This window comes from Bactrocera tryoni, unplaced genomic scaffold (assembly GCF_016617805.1).
Source record: "Bactrocera tryoni isolate S06 unplaced genomic scaffold, CSIRO_BtryS06_freeze2 scaffold_7, whole genome shotgun sequence".
NCBI lineage: Eukaryota > Metazoa > Arthropoda > Insecta > Diptera > Tephritidae > Bactrocera > Bactrocera tryoni.
The window spans coordinates 10,351,542-10,371,294 of NW_024396366.1; the positions used below are offsets into that span (position 1 = coordinate 10,351,542).

The 19,753-nt window shown below is 34.6% G+C and overlaps 1 long non-coding RNA gene and 2 pseudogenes across 1 annotated transcript; 1 reads left to right on the top strand and 2 right to left on the bottom strand.

Annotated features, from left to right (window-relative positions):
• Window positions 1-1,836: 1,836 nt before the first annotated feature.
• Window positions 1,837-4,714, bottom strand: LOC120781769 (annotated as a pseudogene).
• Window positions 4,715-6,107: 1,393 nt separating this feature from the next.
• Window positions 6,108-7,077, top strand: LOC120781770 (annotated as a pseudogene).
• Window positions 7,078-10,887: 3,810 nt separating this feature from the next.
• On the bottom strand, window positions 10,888-12,579 carry LOC120781714. Its single transcript, XR_005706138.1, has 4 exons — window positions 12,539-12,579; window positions 12,419-12,449; window positions 12,315-12,364; window positions 10,888-11,291 (listed from the first exon to the last, which is right to left on the bottom strand). It is a non-coding gene; the product is annotated as an uncharacterized LOC120781714 (long non-coding RNA).
• Window positions 12,580-19,753: the final 7,174 nt, after the last annotated feature.

The window sequence follows — 19,753 nt, forward strand, 5'->3', positions numbered from 1 at the left end:
ATTTTAATACAAATATAAATAAAAGACCATCCTGAACATTAGAAAGTGTCCGAAGAAAAACTTTTCAAATCAGAAGTAGGATTATTCCACGCGTACAAAACGTCAAAATGTGTACTAATACGTTTACTTGTACACAATTTTGTAAACAGTTCGCGTGATCAAATATGTGTGGAAATTAATAAACGAAAAATGTGCTAAACGTTAATTTGTGTATTTTCAAACGAAATTAATCCTGCCATATAACGAAAAGAGCACACAATTCTCAGTGAAACACATTTACGAACATACGTGTAAAATACTGCAAAACGTTAACATGTAGATTTCATAAACCTAAAGTGTATTATAAAAAACGAAAATTTTAAGTTATAACTAACGTACAATTTAAATGTGTAAAAAAGTGAGAATCATCTCGATCATTCGATATATCGGCTAACGGCGCATCATCTTGAACATTCGATTTAACGGCGAGTGCGTATATGCAAAATAACGAAGTAGATAATATATAGCGAAGTACATAATTTGTAAAAATGAGAGCTGTTGTATTATTGAGTGTAGTACAACTAAAACGACAGTTATCAGAGCAGAAATTGCTCAACGTCAGTTACGAAGGCAACACTCATAAGTGGTTTGAGTGAAACAATCGGGTCGGAGGAAATCGAAGTCGAAGAGGACGAAATCGAAAAGTTACGGGAGATGATAGTGAACAGTGTGATGACGGAAGACAAAAATCGTTACAAAGACAAATGGACGAAATGCGCGGAATTTTAGAAAATGTGTTGTCATATATGCAAAATAATTCCCAAACTCGAAGTGTGCCAATTAAAAATTCAAGCAACATTGAAAATAGAAACGTCAATAACATTTCCCCTTTTGCAAATGCAACTGTAATAGCAGAACCAGTCAAAAACGCTGCTCCCTTCCTTCCTTTTCCTTCCTTAGCGTGCAAAATGTGTGAACAGTTGAGCCCGTGGTAAAAACGCAGAAATCAGCCATCTTTGTTTGTTTTCATTTGAACAATGTTGCCACTGCTCAATACGCATATATAGTTTTGTACACATCTATGTTTTCAATTACAATTTTTTATAATATAAAATATCAAAACTGAAAACAAACTATTAAAAATAGTTTACATGTTTATAAATAATAGCATTCGACTCTGATTTTTAGTTATTTTATGAAAATTTCAAACATATTGAAATATATTGAACAGATTGAATTATAAAAGTTGATATTACTACAGTATATCGATATAGGCAACACTGCGTTGTGAGAGAGCAATCAGCTGCCACGTTTCTACGGCAAAAATCCAAATGCCGTGAATTCTCACCGCATCCTACGTCAAAGAGAGATGGGAGTAGCGTTTTTCACTGTTCACTTACATTGCGCGCCCATAAGATAGGTCGTATCAACTGTGTGTTATGGATAACAAAAAGTATTTGTTACCCGAATATCTGTTAATTTTATTACTTTGGTTATCAGTTTGTTACCTTTAACATGTAATCATGTTAGCAGGAACAAGCTGTAACAAGCATATCTGTTACCCATTTGTTACTTCTAGCAAATTCAATTATTTTAAATAAAAGTCATTTTTTTTAATTATTTTGATTTATTTAATAATAAAATCAAAATAAGATATTAATTAAATTAATAATATGCCTATTATTATTGCATTCGGCAGAAAAATTATATACAAGTTATTTGAGTATAAAAATTATAATTGTAAAAATTCATATTTTTAAAAGTAAAATTAGACACTTCAACTTAGAACTAATATATACAACTTAAAACTAATATGTACAACTTAAAACTAATATATATAAGTAATAATAATAAAACTTATATTAATTTAGCCCTTAGTTTATATATACTGTTTTTATCCTTGTCAGGAAATATATCTAAACTTAAACGTAATAAGTTAAGGCATTCAAATATATACCAGTAAAAAAACCTACCAAAAACTAACCCTACGTATTTTAGTTTTAGTAGGGATTTCTTCTCCTTGCGTCCCTCTAGATTGTAATGGTACATTACATCGTCTGAAAACAAACCACGCAGTACGCCGTCCACACTGCCTTTTGCGCCCATTTATTTCAATATTAGCATCTGTAAAAAAAAATTACAGTAAATTTTATTACAATCGCATAATATTTAAAACGAAATATTTACCATAGCATCCGTGCTTTCCTTTTGGGAAAGTTTGTCTTCCACGAAGCGCACGTGCTCTTCCGATGACATGGGCAGTTTCGAAGCGAGCTCCACATAATGCTCGTCCTCCTAATCACCGGTGATGCGGCTAATTAAATGGTGCGTCTTTGCCGCTATGACGCGGCATTCGCGCAATAATTTACTTTGCGCCTGCACCTCGGCCTTCTCTGGCATCTATAAAATTAAAATATAAAAATTAGCTTCTGTTTTAATTTGGTACTGTAATACTGAGTTACTTACTTTGTCTGTTAGGGACTTCTCAATGGCAGTGAGATGGGTCTCAATTGCATCCTGCTTCTGGATTATATCTGAAAAACATAAATGCATTTTTATAAAACAAATACTAATATATTTATATATTAATACATTATACCTGCATGGCCGCCAGACGATGGTGACGGTACCACAATTTCTGATGGTTCTGCTGGAGGAGCGCAAACGAGATTGTAAGAATTTGTTTTAAACACTTTATCTGTAAAAAAATATTATTAAAAAATGAAAAATATTTATGTTCAATACCACCTCTTTAGGGGCCCAAAGGTTGTGAGCATTCCACTTCGGAATCGATTTCTTCTACGAGGTAATCGAAATTCATTCTATGAAAAATCATAAAAAAGGTGATGAATGAGTGGAACTAAAAGAATTTTATCATCTATAGGTATGGAAAAATACTTATATTTAATATCTAACCTACTTAAAACTACCTCATTTTCTGAAACTTTACCTACAAGTATGCCTAAATCTGCAGAAGCAATTGGCTCCTGAAAATAATCTTAAGTCTCAGAAAAAAGAAGGCCTATAAAAACATCGCCCTCAATTTTTTCGCCAATGAGTTTTATCGGCCCTGTTTTCTCTGAATAACAAAAGCTATCCTTATCTTTTTTAAAATCTAACGAAAATACCCCAAATTTTGAAACTTTACTAGAAGCTGCATACATATTCTTTCTCTCATAATATCTATTTTTTAATTGCTGCACTACTTTATACGGCTTTTTTATCATTTTCTTCAATGTTTGCATATAATTCTCAAACTTATATGCGGAGAAATTATCAATCGCGCCAAACCGTGTTACGCAGTCAGTTAAATGTAATAAGCCGTGTACATTAAAACTGATTAGGTGTTCGCCGTGTATACTTGAAAACAAATTAACAAATTCTTGCAAAATTTTGTCAGCTACTTTTAATTGGTGTTCTTCTGACTGCTCATATGAAATAAGTCGAATTCCGACATGAAGCAAAAGAAAATGATAGTACAGGCATTCATCAATGCAGTCTTTTTAAACAAATATACCTGTATATAGCAAAAATTGTAGGAACTCTGTTGATTTCCAATTGCTTATTTCATTAAAGTCACGCACTATTCGGAAATTATTACATTACATTACATTACGGAAATATTTCCTTTAGAAATAAGCTAATATAAGTCTACTAAATGCATTGGTTCCAAAGGAAATTGTGAAACCATATTAAAATTTGTAGATTCTAATATAATTTCTTTCTCCCTATACTCTAATCTATGATGTTCCCCATCTCTCCTAATTCTAAAACTTTCATCAGTTCGCGCTGATCCCACATTGGTTGAAAAACTAACTCTCCTTTTAGATAACGACTTGAGCATACACATTTTGGACAACAATTTTTCCCTGTATGAGAGATAACTGCAGTCACAAAGGCACGAGCAGGTGAATCACAGGTAAAGGACCTAATATCGAACTGTTTTATTAACTGATTTCTACCTACTTTCAGTCCGTTTGCTCTAAGAAGACCTACCTCATTACAAAAATCTCTAAGGAAATCTTCAGGGTTATTTGGTTTGCTTCTTCCTTGGAAGCAGGCAATTAAAAACGGACTAACATGAGGATAATTGGCTATTGAACCCATGACAGGCCACACACAATTTTTTGACGACTTTGTTAATTGCAGTCCGTCTATTCCAACGTCAATATCCACCTTTTCGGAATTTTCTAAGAAGTCAAATTCTTGAGAATTTAAGTTTTCTTCTATTCCAAAATACAAAAACTCTCCACCTTGTATGGCTTCAACGCAAACTTTTTCTCGCATTGTTCAGAGGAGGGTTTTCGCTGATAATGGCAAGCCATTAACACCAACTTTATCTAAAGTTTGAAGCAGGTCAGTGAGAGCATTTTGAGAAATATTATTTCTAATTGCCCACGCCTTCAATTCGACCACTTTATCGGACTGGTCCTCAACCTCCTCAACACATTGAAAATCTTCTTCAAACAAATACCTACTATTGGTTTCGTTATCGTTATCACAAAAATCCTCAAACCTATTACCACTTGCTCTGCTGGTGCTTGGTTCATTATCACTAATCCCTAACTCTAACCTATCGAAACTATCATTTGAAACCTCTTGAACAGATTCATTCAGTCTTCGAAATTTTGCCACCGTAGCTTCGAATTTCGATTTTTCCTTGCTCAAGAGGTTTGAAAAGGTTTTCTTATTCATTATTTAAAACTAAAACTTAACTGATTGATAGGATCCACGTCGAAAACTAAAAAAAAAAAATATTATATAATTATTATATAAAATTAAAAATATTAAGTGGTCGTTTAATTAAAAAATATAATATAGCAACAAATATTACTTTGATAAAGATTTTTGATTTGTAAATACTTACAAATAGTATATTACAGGAGGAAAATATAGTTGAGAAGTGTCTTTTTAAAAGAGAATATCTATTTCTTAATTAATTTTTGTAAAATGAGAAAACATTATAAGGGAAATATTTACTGATTTACCGAAAAATAGTAAATATTTCCCTTATAATGTTTTCTCATTTTACAAAAATTAATTAAGAAATAGATATTCTCTTTTAAAAAGACACTTCTCTCCTTCACTTTCCTCCTATATCTACTATTTGTTTTTCAACCAATGTGGGATCAGCGCGAACTGATGAAAGTTTTAGAATTAGGAGAGATGGGGAACATCATAGATTAGAGTATAGGGAGAAAGAAATTATATTAGAATCTACAAATTTTAATATGGTTTCACAATTTCCTTTGGAACCAATGCATTTAGTAGACTTAGGTGTAATGAAAAAATTATTAAAATTGCTTATTTCTAAAGGAAATATTTCCGTAATGTAATGTAATGTAATAATTTCCGAATAGTGCGTGACTTTAATGAAATAAGCAATTGGAAATCAACAGAGTTCCTACAATTTTTGCTATATACAGGTATATTTGTTTAAAAAGACTGCATTGATGAATGCCTGTACTATCATTTTCTTTTGCTTCATGTCGGAATTCGACTTATTTCATATGAGCAGTCAGAAGAACACCAATTAAATGTAGCTGACAAAATTTTGCAAGAATTTGTTAATTTGTTTTCAAGTATACACGGCGAACACCTAATCAGTTTTAATGTACACGGCTTATTACATTTAACTGACTGCGTAAGACGGTTTGGCGCGATTGATAATTTCTCCGCATATAAGTTTGAGAATTATATGCAAACATTGAAGAAAATGATAAAAAAGCCGGATAAAGTATTGCAGCAATTAAAAAATAGATATTATGAGAGAAAGAATATGTGTGCAGCTTCTAGTAAAGTTTCAAAATTTGGAACATTTTCGTTAGATTTTTAAAAAAAAGATAAGGATAGCTTTTGTTATTCAGAGAAAACAGGGCCGATAAAACTCATTGGCGAAAAAATTGAGGGCGATGTTTTATATAGGCCTTCTTTTTTCTGAGACTTAAAAGATTATTTTCAAGGAGCCAATTGTACAGATTGGAAGCATATGCGTAGGTGAAGTTTCGAAGAAAATGAGGTAGTTTTAAGTAGGTTAGATATTAAATATAAGTATTTTCCATACCTATAGATGATAAAATTCTTTTAGTTCCACTCATTCATCACCTTTTTTTATGATTTTTCATAGAATGAATTTCGATTACCTCGTAGAAGAAATCGATTCCGAAGTGGAATGCTCACAACCTTTTGGGCCCCTAAAGGAGGTGGTATTGAACATAAATATTTTTCATTTTTAATAATATTTTTTTACAGATAAAGTGTTTAAAACAAATTCTTACAATCTCGTTTTGCGCTCCATCCAGCAGAACCATCAGAAATTGTGGTACCGTCACCATCGTCACAAGGCGGCCATGCGGGTATAATGTATTAATATATAAATATATTAGTATTTGTTTTATAAAAATGCATTTATGTTTTTCAGATATAATCAGAAGCAGGATGCAATTGAGACCCATCTCACTGCCATTGAGAAGTCCCTAACAGACAAAGTAAGTAACTCAGTATTACAGTACCAAATTAAAACAGAAGCTAATTTTTATATTTTAATTTTATAGATGCCAGAGAAGGCCGAGGTGCAGGCGCAAAGTAAATTATTGCGCGAATGCCGCGTCATAGCGGCAAAGACGCACCATTTAATTAGCCGCATCACCGGTGATTAGGAGGACGAGCATTATGTGGAGCTCGCTTCGAAACTGCCCATGTCATCGGAAGAGCACGTGCGCTTCGTGGAAGACAAACTTTCCCAAAAGGAAAGCACGGATGCTATGGTAAATATTTCGTTTTTAAATATTATGCGATTGTAATAAAATTTACTGTAATTTTTTTTTACAGATGCTAATATTGAAATAAATGGGCGCAAAAGGCAGTGTGGACGGCGTACTGCGTGGTTTGTTTTCAGACGATGTAATGTACCATTACAATCTAGAGGGACGCAAGGAGAAGAAATCGCTACTAAAACTAAAATACGTAGGGTTAGTTTTTGGTAGGTTTTTTTACTGGTATATATTTGAATGCCTTAACTTATTACGTTTAAGTTTAGATATATTTCCTGACAAGGATAAAAACAGTATATATAAACTAAGGGCTAAATTAATATAAGTTTTATTATTATTACTTATATATATTGGTTTTAAGTTGTACATATTAGTTTTAAGTTGTATATATTAGTTCTAAGTTGAGAGTGTACTAATTTTACTTTTAAAAATATGAATTTTACAATTATAATTTTTATACTCAAATAACTTGTATATAATTTTTCTGCCGAATGCAATAATAATAGGCATATTATTAATTTGAAATTAATATCTTTATTTTGATTTTATTATTAAATAAAATCAAAATAATTAAAAAAAATGACTTTTATTTAAAATAATTGAATTTGCTAGAAGTAACAAATGGGTAACAGATATGCTTGTTACAGCTTGTTCCTGCTAACATGATTACATGTTAAAGGTAACAAACTGATAACCAAAGTAATAAAATTAACAGATATTCCGGGTAACAAATGCTTTTTGTTATCGCATAACACACAGTTGATACGACCTATCTTATGGGCGCGCAATGTAAGTGAACAGTGAAAAACGCTACTCCCATCTTCTTTGACGTGGATGCGGTGAAATTCACGGCATTTGGTTTTTGCCGTAGAAACGTGGCAGCTGATTGCTCTCTCACAACGCAGTGTTGCCTATATCGATATACTGTAGTAATATCAGCTTTTATAATTCAATCTGTTCAATATATTTCAATATGTTTGACATTTTCTTGAAGTAACTCAAAATCGGAGTCGAATTCTATTATTTATAAATATGTAAACCATTTTTAATAGTTTGTTTTCAGTTTTGATATTTTATATTATAAAAAATTGTAATTGAAAAGTTAGATGTGTACAAAACTTTATATGCGTATTGAGCAATGGCAACATTGTTCAAATGAAAACAAACAAAGATGGCTGATTTCTGCGTTTTTACCACGGGCTCAACTGTTCACACATTTTGCACGCTAAGGAAGGAAAAGGAAGGAAGGGAGCAGCGTTTTTGACTGGTTCTGCTATTACAGTTGCATTTGCAAAAGGGGAAATGTTATTGACGTTTCTATTTTCAATGTTGCTTGAATTTTTAATTGGCACACTTCGAGTTTGAGGAATTATTTTGCATATATGACAACACATTTTCTAAAATTCCGCGCATTTCGTCCATTTGTCTTTGTAACGATTTTTGTCTTCCGTCATCACACTGTTCACTATCATCTCCCGTAACTTTTTCGATTTCGTCCTCTTCGACTTCGATTTCCCTCCGACCCGATTGTTTCACTCAAACCACTTATGAGTGTTGCCTTCGTAACTGACGTTGAGCAATTTCGCTCTGATAACTGTCGTTTTAGTTGTACTCACACTCAATAATACAACAGCTCTCATTTTTACAAATTATGTACTTCGCTATATATTATCTACTTCGTTATTTTGCATATACGCACTCGCCGTTAAATCGAATGTTCAAGATGATGCGCCGTTAGCCGATATATCGAATGATCGAGATGATTCTCACTTTTTTACACATTTAAATTGTACGTTAAGTTATAACTTAAAATTTTCGTTTTTTATAATACACTTTAGGTTTATGAAATCTACATGTTAACGTTTTGCAGTATTTTACACGTATGTTCGTAAATGTGTTTCACTGAGAATTGTGTGCTCTTTTCGTTATATGGCAGGATTAATTTCGTTTGAAAATACACAAATTAACGTTTAGCACATTTTCGTTTATTAATTTCCACACATATTTGATCACGCGAACCGTTTACAAAATTATTACAAGTAAACGTATTAGTACACATTTTGACGTTTTGTACCCGCGTAGAATAATCTACTTCTGATTTGAAAAGAGTTTTTCTTCGGACACTTTCTAATGTTCAGGATGGTCTTTTATTTATATTTGTATTAAAATTATAGTTCACAAAGTTTATTTGAAAAAATAGATTATATCGCACGGTAGGCTGCGTTCACGTTGGCGGTTGAAATTCAAGTGTTGCTTTTGATGTGCCGGTGATGCCACTCAGATTAGAATTAATATTTCGCTAGGGTAACCTTACATTTGAATGATCACCTACGACGAAGGCATCCAATATCACATAGTGTGGAGGAGACTCCTTCGTCGACAGTCGAGCGAGCACCTGCTAAAAGCAACTTAGATATGCTAACCTATTCTATAATGGAGATGTGAGTTCCGAAATATCAATGGAATTTGTTGAAAGAGGAATAAGTAGTGCTTCTTTGATACAATCTGTGAACGTGGAAATTGCGACAAGTTTTTTCGCAATACCTAACAGAAATGCTTCAGGTGGTGAACTATTAAACAGAAGGGCAAACAAAGTTATTTGTTAGAAGCACGCGGTCTGAGCTTTCAGAAACCATTCCGCTGATAAACGAAAGGAACGCTAGAATATCAAATTACCTCAATAGTACAAGGCAGTTAACAATCAGTAGAAGAGTTCTACCAAGATGTCATAAACATCTCTCACTTATTTTAAACAAAATTGGTTGTATGTGTTTGAACAGAGAAGCCGAGTTGGTAAATGACAAAGTCATACAGGGACAAAGCCCGAGGAGATTTGGCCTCCGAATATTGGGTACCAAGGAATCCTACAGATTTGCCAACCGCTTTACATCTCTGCTTAAAGCTAAAGAATTAATCCTATCTTAACTATTGACCAAAGAATACAGAAACCGATACCAGCTTCACGTATGTTTCATTTTAAAAACTATGAACAACCACCATTAGTTAGACCGGACATCATTATAGACAAATTGGGTATCAGCCACTTGCTGCCCTACGACCAAACAACGTACCATCAATATCAACAAGAAAACTATACAGCCCACCTTCGCCCTATGGCTCCCAAACCGTAGCCGCGCCCAGAGCCCCTGGACGTTGACTCCAGCATACAAACTAGACGGGTCAATTACTTGCACTCCTGTGCTCTGAGAACACTTGTCAACAACTTCGTATAAGAGATCTGAGGGACGGCATTTCAAACTTCTTACGTACAGCTGCAACCGAAACCTTTGGTTTTGGGAAAATGCAAAAGAACAGCTGGTACGACGAGGAGTGCCGTGTGGCAGCAGGGGAGAGAGAACAGACTGCTTACTCACTGCAACATTACGATCGACCACAACACGTGCGGAATGGGATACTTACCGAGAGTTGAAGAGGGAAGCGAAACGCATTTTTTAATTAATTTTCCATAATAAATAGGGACAGTCAATACCTCCATTAATTACATTGAAAACAAATGAAAGGCAGAGAACGGACCGTTGATTTTCCAGTAATTTATAGTGTAAAAGCAATAAAAGAGAAGTATACCATGGTATTGGGTCAACAAATTTAAATGAGCGGAGAGCAAATTTTAGAAAAATCTTTTGAACGCGCTCAATCGTATTAATTGACGATAGGCGTCACTGCGTACTCCAGAACCTCCTGCGTAGATCGAGCAAAAAAAATTTTACTGTAATTTTAACGCGTAGAGGTAGGAAAAATTGGCAGCATTTCGACGAACAAAGCCAAGCACAGAGAATGATTTAGAGGTGATATAGTTGATGTGATTATTGAAAGACAATCTATTGTCAAAAATTATCCCAATATCTTTGATTTCAGTTAGTCATTTTAGGACGCAATTAAAGATATTGTAACTTGAATGTAAGACGAGGTCTGAGAACATTTATCTAGATTCGGAAAAAGCTTCGATTTCAGGCACCAATCATAAAAAATATCAATATCACATTGAAGTTTGATTACATCTTCGAAGTTTTTGATTATTACTAAAATTTTTAAGTCATCTGCATATATCATAAAGTTAGCAAAAAGAGAAGCAACAGGAAATGTCATTGGTAAACAGCACAAAGAGAAGTGGACCCAAAACGCTTCCTTGTGGCACTCCCGAAGACGCAATGAATGAATCGGATGACACTCCATCGACACTAACAACACATCGTCTATTGTGCAAATACGTAGGTTGCTATATATATTTCTGGCCTAATAATGTAAATGGGCATATTTATGAACGAAAATGTTTTATTTTTTATTTTTTTTTATTTGTCGATTGCTGTTTTGTTTTGGGCTCACACGCATAGATCCATTATTCGTCTTATAAACGTCTTTTGAAGCACCGCGACCTCTTGAACAGATTCATTCAGTCTTCGAAATTTTGCCACCGTAGCTTCAAATTTCGATTTTTCCTTGCTCAAGAGGTTTGAAAAGGTTTTCTTATTCATTATTTAAAACTAAAACTTAACTGATTGATAGGATCCACGTCGAAAACTAAAAAAAAAATATTATATAATTATTATATAAAATTAAAAATATTAAGTGGTCGTTTAATTAAAAATATAATATAGCAACAAATATTACTTTGATAAAGATTTTTGATTTGTAAATACTTACAAATAGTATATTACAGGAGGAAAATATAGTTGAGAAGTGTCTTTTAAAAGAGAATATCTATTTCTTAATTAATTTTTGTAAAAATGAGAAAACATTATAAGGGAAATATTTACTGATTTACCGAAAAATAGTATTTCTGTTTAGGACACATAATTTAACCCTTTTTTACTTGCGACATATCTTTTTGAGATCAACATCCAAGTAAAGAAGTTGTGTATTTCAGCACTAAGGACAAAACAATATAAATAGTTTAAAAAAATTAAAATGTAAATATCCTTTTTTGAAAAGACACTCCTCATTTGCTTGAAGCTTGAAAAAGTTTAATTTTAATTTAATTTTTAAAATCCTGCTTAGGAGCAGAAATGCGTATATGTATGTTTATGATGAAACACTAATGTTGTTTTTATTTTAAACAATTTTAGATATTCTGCATGCGAACAGATATCTTGGACGAACAAATGAACATTTTTAATTATGGAGGAGGTTATCCAGTTCAAGAATTTAAATATTCGAGATATTTGCGTTTAAAGGTGGGTTTCCAGCTCTCAAAAAAAGCAAAAACTTCATATAAAAAAACGCTTATGAAATGATCAAGAAGTTTTCTGGTTTTCTGTTCACTAGCACTTCACTAATTCTGAAAAACCTCCTCAATCCGACAATACCCATTTTATTCCCGAAATCGTGGGACGGTATTCTAAAGTCGGCACAATTATAATTGTAACCGCACAATTCGTTTCAATTTAGATTTTAAATTTTTTACATTTACATATGTATGTATGTATATACATACATATATATGTAGATATAAAGTACAAATTACATATTTCACAAAAATGCATAATCTATAGCAACTATTTGAAATAAATATGCGCTATTTAGCTTTACTAATTTAAAACTTACTCTCTAATTTGTTTGTTGTACCCAATATACTTGAATCCTCCAAATGTTTTCTGTAATATTAAAATTTTTAATTATACACACAACATTCAATTCACAATGCTTACCTTTTTCTCCTAGTTAAGCCTTTTAGTTTCTCTATACAAAAGAAATTAATAATATACATATGTATATATAAATAATAGAAATTAATTATAAAGTATCAAATTATCAAGTAACGAACTTACCTCTTTAAAATCCAAAATAAACTGCGCTTTTCGTTTTCTTCTTCTTGAAAAATTGGGCATTCGTCTCCTATTCTAGCAAGTTAATATTACAATATGTTTAGAATGTCGATAGTTTTTCTCTATCTTACTTACGTATTCTCCCATTCAATTGAAAATTCCAGAAAATGTAACAGTGTTAGTGAACAGCTGAAAAAGTTTCAATGTGTTTGTGCAATCTGTTACCTCCGTCTTGCAGGGTACTTTACCAGTTACCTTGTATTTGATAGACGATCAATTATTACCTAGTGACATTTTATTAGGTCAAGAAAACTTTATAAACAATGTGCGGTTAAATATTAAAAACGGAAAAATAAAAAAAGAACGCGAACACGAACAATATACATATGTATTACAGTTGGAGAAAAAAAACGTTACGTTAATGAAAATGAAATTATATGTGAAATAAACGATAACGACAATAGAAATGTTTTTGCAAACAACCTAATTGAAATCGGAAAATCTAATTTAGTGAAAATGAAAATTGAATTAAATTCAAATGAAATTGTGTCTCAATCTCCATATCGTGCACCAGAACCAAAAAAACAAATTGTCTCTGAAATGATAAACGATTTATTAAAAAATGATATAATACAACGTTCAGAATCACAATATGCAAGTCCAGTTGTGATTGTGAAATAGAAAAACGGTAACGATAGATTATGTATTGACTGTCGACCAAGAATGATAGAATATAAGATTACGACACTAGTTTACAGTTAGTTTTTTTCGGTTTAGCTCGTGACTATTCTTACAAAAACAAATACATTGTGCAACAATTTCGTGACGTAACAGTTTTGCGTTGAGAAGAACAAGCATAGAAATGCATACAAATTGTAAACAGAAAAGTAAACACTTTTGGAAATTCCCAAAATAATATTAATTCATTCGTCTTTGCAGGAAAAATTTCAGTGGAATGTTTAGAATATTGTCGCGAGAAAAGATATAAGTAGTTTTAGGCACATCCACAATAAATAGAGTAGCATGTGTGGAAATTGTTCAAATGAAGAAAACCAGTGAAAGTGTACTGTTATATTTATTTAAATTTCTAAGCATAAATATATTAATTTTTTAAAATGAAATGTGCAGTGGCTTGTTGTAATAATTATTATGCAATTAAAGGATCGAAAACGAGTTTTTTTAGTTTTCCGGCCGATTTAAAAGTTGCCAAAAAATGGGTGTTATTTTGCAAAAGAAATGATATATTTAATACTAAATCCTCTTTAATATGCAGAGATCACTTTAGAGATGAAGATATTATGAACCTCAGGCAATTTATCTGATACATCTGAACTTATAATATATGTATATATTTATATACAACACAAGAAACGTCTTCTCCGTTTGAATCACAACTTAATAGACAATTTTATTATCAATAGGCCGATATATTTCTTTAGAAATGATTCAAATCTTTTCACTCAACAATATTCAATCGCTTCACTAAAACTTTTCATTAAAATCGAAAGAATTAATAATATTTTGCGAATTTACAAAAGTGTTTACTTTTCTGTTTACAATTTGCAAGCCATTTGACAGTTTTTCACTCTTGTTCTTCTCAACACGGAACTATGACGTTTCATAATGGCGGTCGTCGTAATCTTATATTCTATCATTCTTGACTATCGACGTTTAAACAAACTAATTGTCAAAGAAATATTTCCACTTCCAAGTATTGAAGAGTGTCTTCAGGAAGCAGCGGGTTATAAATATTTCACACCGCTTGATTTGAATAGTGGGTACTATGAAATTGAAATCGAACCAGAAAGCCGTAAGTATACATCTTTTGTTACTACCGACGGTTTATACGAATTTAAAAGAATGCCATTTTGACTGAAGAACGCTCCTATAGTATTTCAACGTTTAATGTCTAAAATCCAAGAAAAAGCAACGAAAGATAATATGATCCATTATATGGACGACATACTTATCTGCGGTAATACCTACGAAGAAATGTTTCGAAAACTTACGACAGTTTTAGAAGTTTTAAAAGAAGCTATTTTGACATTGAATACTTCAAAATGCGAGTTTTTGAAAACGACAATAAATTTCCTTGGACATCAAATATCACCAAATGGTTTAACTCCAGGCCAAGCTGAAACGAACGCAATACAGAATTATGAATGACTAACAAATGTTACAGAAGTTAGAAGATTTCTAGGATTGAGTGGATATTTTCGAAAATTCATTCCAGGTTACGCAAAACTATCCGAACCTATTCGAAAATTGCTACGTAAAAATGAAATCTTTAATTGGAACTACGACCAAGACAAAGCCTTTAACGAATTAAAGCAGAAACTGACGTCAAAACCTCTACTAGTTGAGTAGATGGAAATCACGAAATTCATACAGATGCTAGTTCAGCTGGTTTAGCGCGTGTATTGTTACAAAACGAATACGATGGATTAAAATCAGTCGCCTATTACAGTAGATCGACGAGCGATACTGAAAGAAGTTTCCATAGGTACGAACTTGAAACTTTAGCTGTAGTTGAAACGTTAGAGCGATTCCGGTACTATATCGACGGTAAAACAGTAAAAGTTGTAATCGATTGTAGCGCTGTTAAAACTGCTATGAGTAAGAGAGAGCTTATTCGACGAACTGCCCGATGGTGGTTAAGGATACAAGAATTCGATATTGAAATTTTACATCGTCAGGGTAGACGCATGAAACATGTAGATGCATTAATTCGGTGTCCAAACGAAAGTGCTAAAGAAACAGATGTGGCAATTCTACGAGTAGATAAACTATCGATTACATCAGACGATTGGTTGATTAGTATGCAGTTACAGGACGACAATATAAAACAGATCGTCGAAAGGATTAAAAACAAAGATAAACAAATTTTGAAAGAATTTTGTATTGAGAAAGACAGATTATTTAGAATCGAAAAAGAAAAGAAATTATGGGTTGTTCCGAAAGCGTTAAGACATAAAATGTTAGAAGAATGTCACGATAAAAATGGTTATTTGGATTTCAAAAAAACCATTAACAAGATAAAAACGTACATGTGGTTTCATGTGTTGAATGCGCATATAACAAAGGTTTCAAGGTGGTAAAATTGAAGGACAGTATCATTTCGATAACATCGTACCAATACCATTTAAAACCGTTCATATGGATCATTTAGGACCATTTATCAATATCCGTAGTATGAAAAGAAACGAACACATATTAATCATAGTTGACTTTTACGAAGTATACGATCATTAAAGCAGTAAATAGTACAGCAACGAAGCACGTATTAGAAACGTTACGAGAAGTTACCAGTTATTTTGGAGTTCCTGAAAGAATCATCACTGATAGAGGTAGAGCCTTTACTTCTAAAGATTTTAAAAGCTACTATGCTAACAACGATATTAAACACATATTAAATGCAGTACGAACACCGAGGGCGAATGGTCATGCCGAACGAGTTAATCGTACACTTTTGTCAATGTTACTCCCAACGACAAACATAGACAAAAAGTGGGACGAGAATCTGTTCAACATCCAGTGGTGAATGAACACGATGAAAAACAAAACTACAGGTAAAAGTCCACATGAACTATTATTTAGTTTTTCGCCAAGAGATATCCTTCAAAATAATGTTTTGTTAGCATTACACGACAATAATCTAACAAGCAAAGAAGATATACAAAAACTACGAGAAGCAACTTGAGGAACAGTAAACCAGAAACGACAACAAGTTAAGAGCGATACGATGATCATCATACAAAACCAAAAGAATTTCACGTTAATGACTTAGTGCTAGTCGAAAATGAACCTTCTAGTTCTGGAACGTCGAGAAACCTGGCGCCACGTTTCAAAGACTCCTTTATAACTAAGCAATTTCTTGGTAAAGACGCATCAGATAAGAGGAAGTCATGGTGCCAACTTCCTCCTAGTTTTGAAGACGACAGCGATGAAGCCGATGATAAAAGCAACGACCATAGCGAGGGCGCTATACATTGCCAGGATAGCCGACTGTAAGGTAACCCTATGCAAAAAATTAATTCTAATCGGAGTGGCATCACCTTTACATCAAAAGCAACACTTGAATTTCAACTGCCAACGCGAACGCAGCTACTGTGCGATATAATCTAACTTTTCAAATAAACTTTGTGAACTATAAATTTAATATACATATAAATAAACGACCATCCTGAACATTGAAAAGTTTCCGAATAAAAACCTTTCACAAATTTGATGTTTTACAAGAAAACTTAAAATTTTTTTACGAATATTACAGTTGAAGTTATTACCATATTTAGTAAAAAAAAAACTCCCACACTGCTGGTCTTTTTATTCCTGGTAGCATTTTGATTAAATAGTATATGCAAAATACTTTCAGAACTTTCTTTATAAAACATTAAAAATTGTATGCCAATATATATATAAGTTGCTACCCAATTTAAATGTTTCACTATTCTTGACGCAAATATTATCGACAGTTAAAACACTTGCACTTAACCACATGTATACGTAAATACAGTTTCGAATCGCAACCAAGCTGCCAATTTGTTTAATTCAAAACCTTCTTCTACTTTATTTGCGTTGACACCGCTTACGCGATTATAGCCGAGTAACAACAGCGCGCCAGTCGTTTCTTCTTTTCGCTACGTGGCGACAATTGGATATTCTAAGCGAAGCCAGGTCTTTCTCCACTTGGTGCTTCCAACGGAGTGGAGGTCTTCCTCTCCCTTTGCTTCCCACGGCGGGTACTGCGTCGAATGCTTTCAGAGCTGGAGTGTTTTCGTCCTTTCGGACAACATGACCTAGCCAGCGTAGCCGCTGTCTTTTAATTCGCTGAACTATGTCAATGTCGTCTTCTATCTCGTACAGCTCATCGTTCCATCGTTCCATCGAATGCGATATTCGCCGTTGCCAATGCGCAAAGGACCATAAATCTATCGCAGAACTTTTCTCTCGAAAACTCACAACGTCAACTCATCAGATGTTGTCATCGTCCAGGCCTCTGCAATATATATATAATAATAATATATACGGGAAATATGAAAGACTTATAGAGTTTGGTTTTTGTTCGTCGAGAGAGGACTTTGCTTCTCAATTGCCTACTCAGTCCGAAGTAGCACCTGTTGGCAAGAGTTATCCTGCGTTGGATTTCTAGGCTGACATTGTTGGTGGTGTTTACACTGGTTCCAAGATAGACGAAATTATCTACGACTTCAAATTTATGACTGTCAACAGTGACCTGAGAGCCAAGTCGCGAGTGCGACGATTGTTTGTTTGATGACAGGAGATATTTCGTCTTGCCCTTGTTCACTTCCAGACCCATTTGCATTGCTTCCTTGTCCAGTCTGGAGAAAACAGAACTAACGTCGCGGGTGTTGAGGCCGTTGATATCAATATCATCGACATACGCCAGCAGTTGTCCACTCTTATAAAAGATTGTACCTGGTCGATTGAGTTCTACAGCTCGAATTATTTTCTCCAGCAGCAGGTTGAAGAAGTCGCACGATAGGGAGTCGCCTTTTCTGAAACCTCGTTTGGTATCGAACAGCTCGGAGAGGTCCTTCCGGATTCTGACGGAGCTTTTCGTGTTGCTCAACGTCAGTTTACACAACCGTATTAATTTTGCGGGGATACCAAATTCAGACATCGCGGCATAAAGGCAGATCCTTTTCGTGCTGTCGAAAGCAGCTTTGAAATCTACGAAGAGGTGGTGTGTGTCGATTTTCCTTTCACCTGTCTTTTCCAAGATTTGGGGCATGGTGAATATCTGGTAGGTTGTTGATTTGCCAGGTCTAAAGCCACTCTGATAAGGTCCAATCAGTTTGTTGATGGTGGACTTTAATCTTTCACACAATACGCTCGATAGAACCTTATACGCGATGTTGAGGAGGCTAATCCCATGGTAGTTGGCGCAAATTGTGGAGTCTCCCTTTTTATGGATTGGGCAGAACACACTTAAATTCCAGTCGTTGGGCATGCTTTCGTCCGACCATATTTTACAAAGAAGCTGATGCATGCTCCTTATTTATATATATGTATATTTGAATTGCTCGGCCGGTAATCCATCGGCTCCCGCTACTTTGTTGTTCTTCAGAAAGGTAATTGCTATTCGAACTTCTTCATGGTCGGGTAATGGAACGTCTGCTCCATCGTCATCGATTGGCAAATCGGGTTCACCTTCTCCTGGCGTTGTGTGTTCACTGCCATTCAGCAGGCTGGAGAAGTGTTCTCTCCATAATTTAAGTATGCTCTGGGAATCGGTCACTAGATCACCTTTGAGGGTTCTACAAGAGTACGCTCCGTTTCGTAGAATTTTCGAGCATTACCCCTGTCGGCCAGCTTATCAAGCTCTTCATACTCACGCATTTCGGCCTCTTTCTTTTTCTGTTTTCAAATGCGTCTCGCTTCCCTCTTCAACTCTCGGTATCTATCCCATCCCGCACCTGTTGTGGTCGATCGTAACGTTGCGAGGTACACAGTCTGTTTTCTCTCCGCTGCGACACGTCACTCCTCGTCATACCAGTTCTTCTTTTGCATTTTGCGAAAACCTATGGTTTCGGTTGCAGCTGTACGTAAGGAGTTTGAAATGCCATCCCACAGTTACCTTACACCGAGTTGTTGACGAGTGCTCTCAGAGAGCAGGAATGCAAGGCGAGTAGAAAATCGTTCTGCTGTCTGTTGAGATTGCAGCTTCTCGACTTCGAACCTTCCTTGTGTTTGCTGACGTGCGTTTTTTGCTGCACAGAGGCGGGTGCGAATCTTGGCTGCAACAAGATAGTAGTCCGAGTCGGTGTTAGCACTGCGGAGCGTACGCACATCTAAAACACTGGAGACCTGTCTTCCGTCTATCACAACATGATCGATCTGGTTGGTGGCTTTTCGATCCGGAGACAGCCAGGTAGCTTGATGAATCTTCTTATGCTGGAGTCTAGTACTACAGATAACCATATTTCGGGCCCCGGCGAAGTCAATCAGCCTCAACCCATTTGGGGATGTTTCGTCGTGGAGGCTGAATTTACCGACCGTAGTGCCAAATATACCTTCTTTGCCCACCCTGGCGTTAAAGTCGCCAAGCACGATTTTTGACATCGTGGCGGGGGCAGCTCTCATAAGCGCGCTCCAAGCGCTCATAGAAGGCATCTTTGGTCACATCGTCCTTCTCTTCCGTCGGGGCGTGGGCGCAAATCAGCGATATGTTGAAGAACCTCGCTTTGATGCGGATTG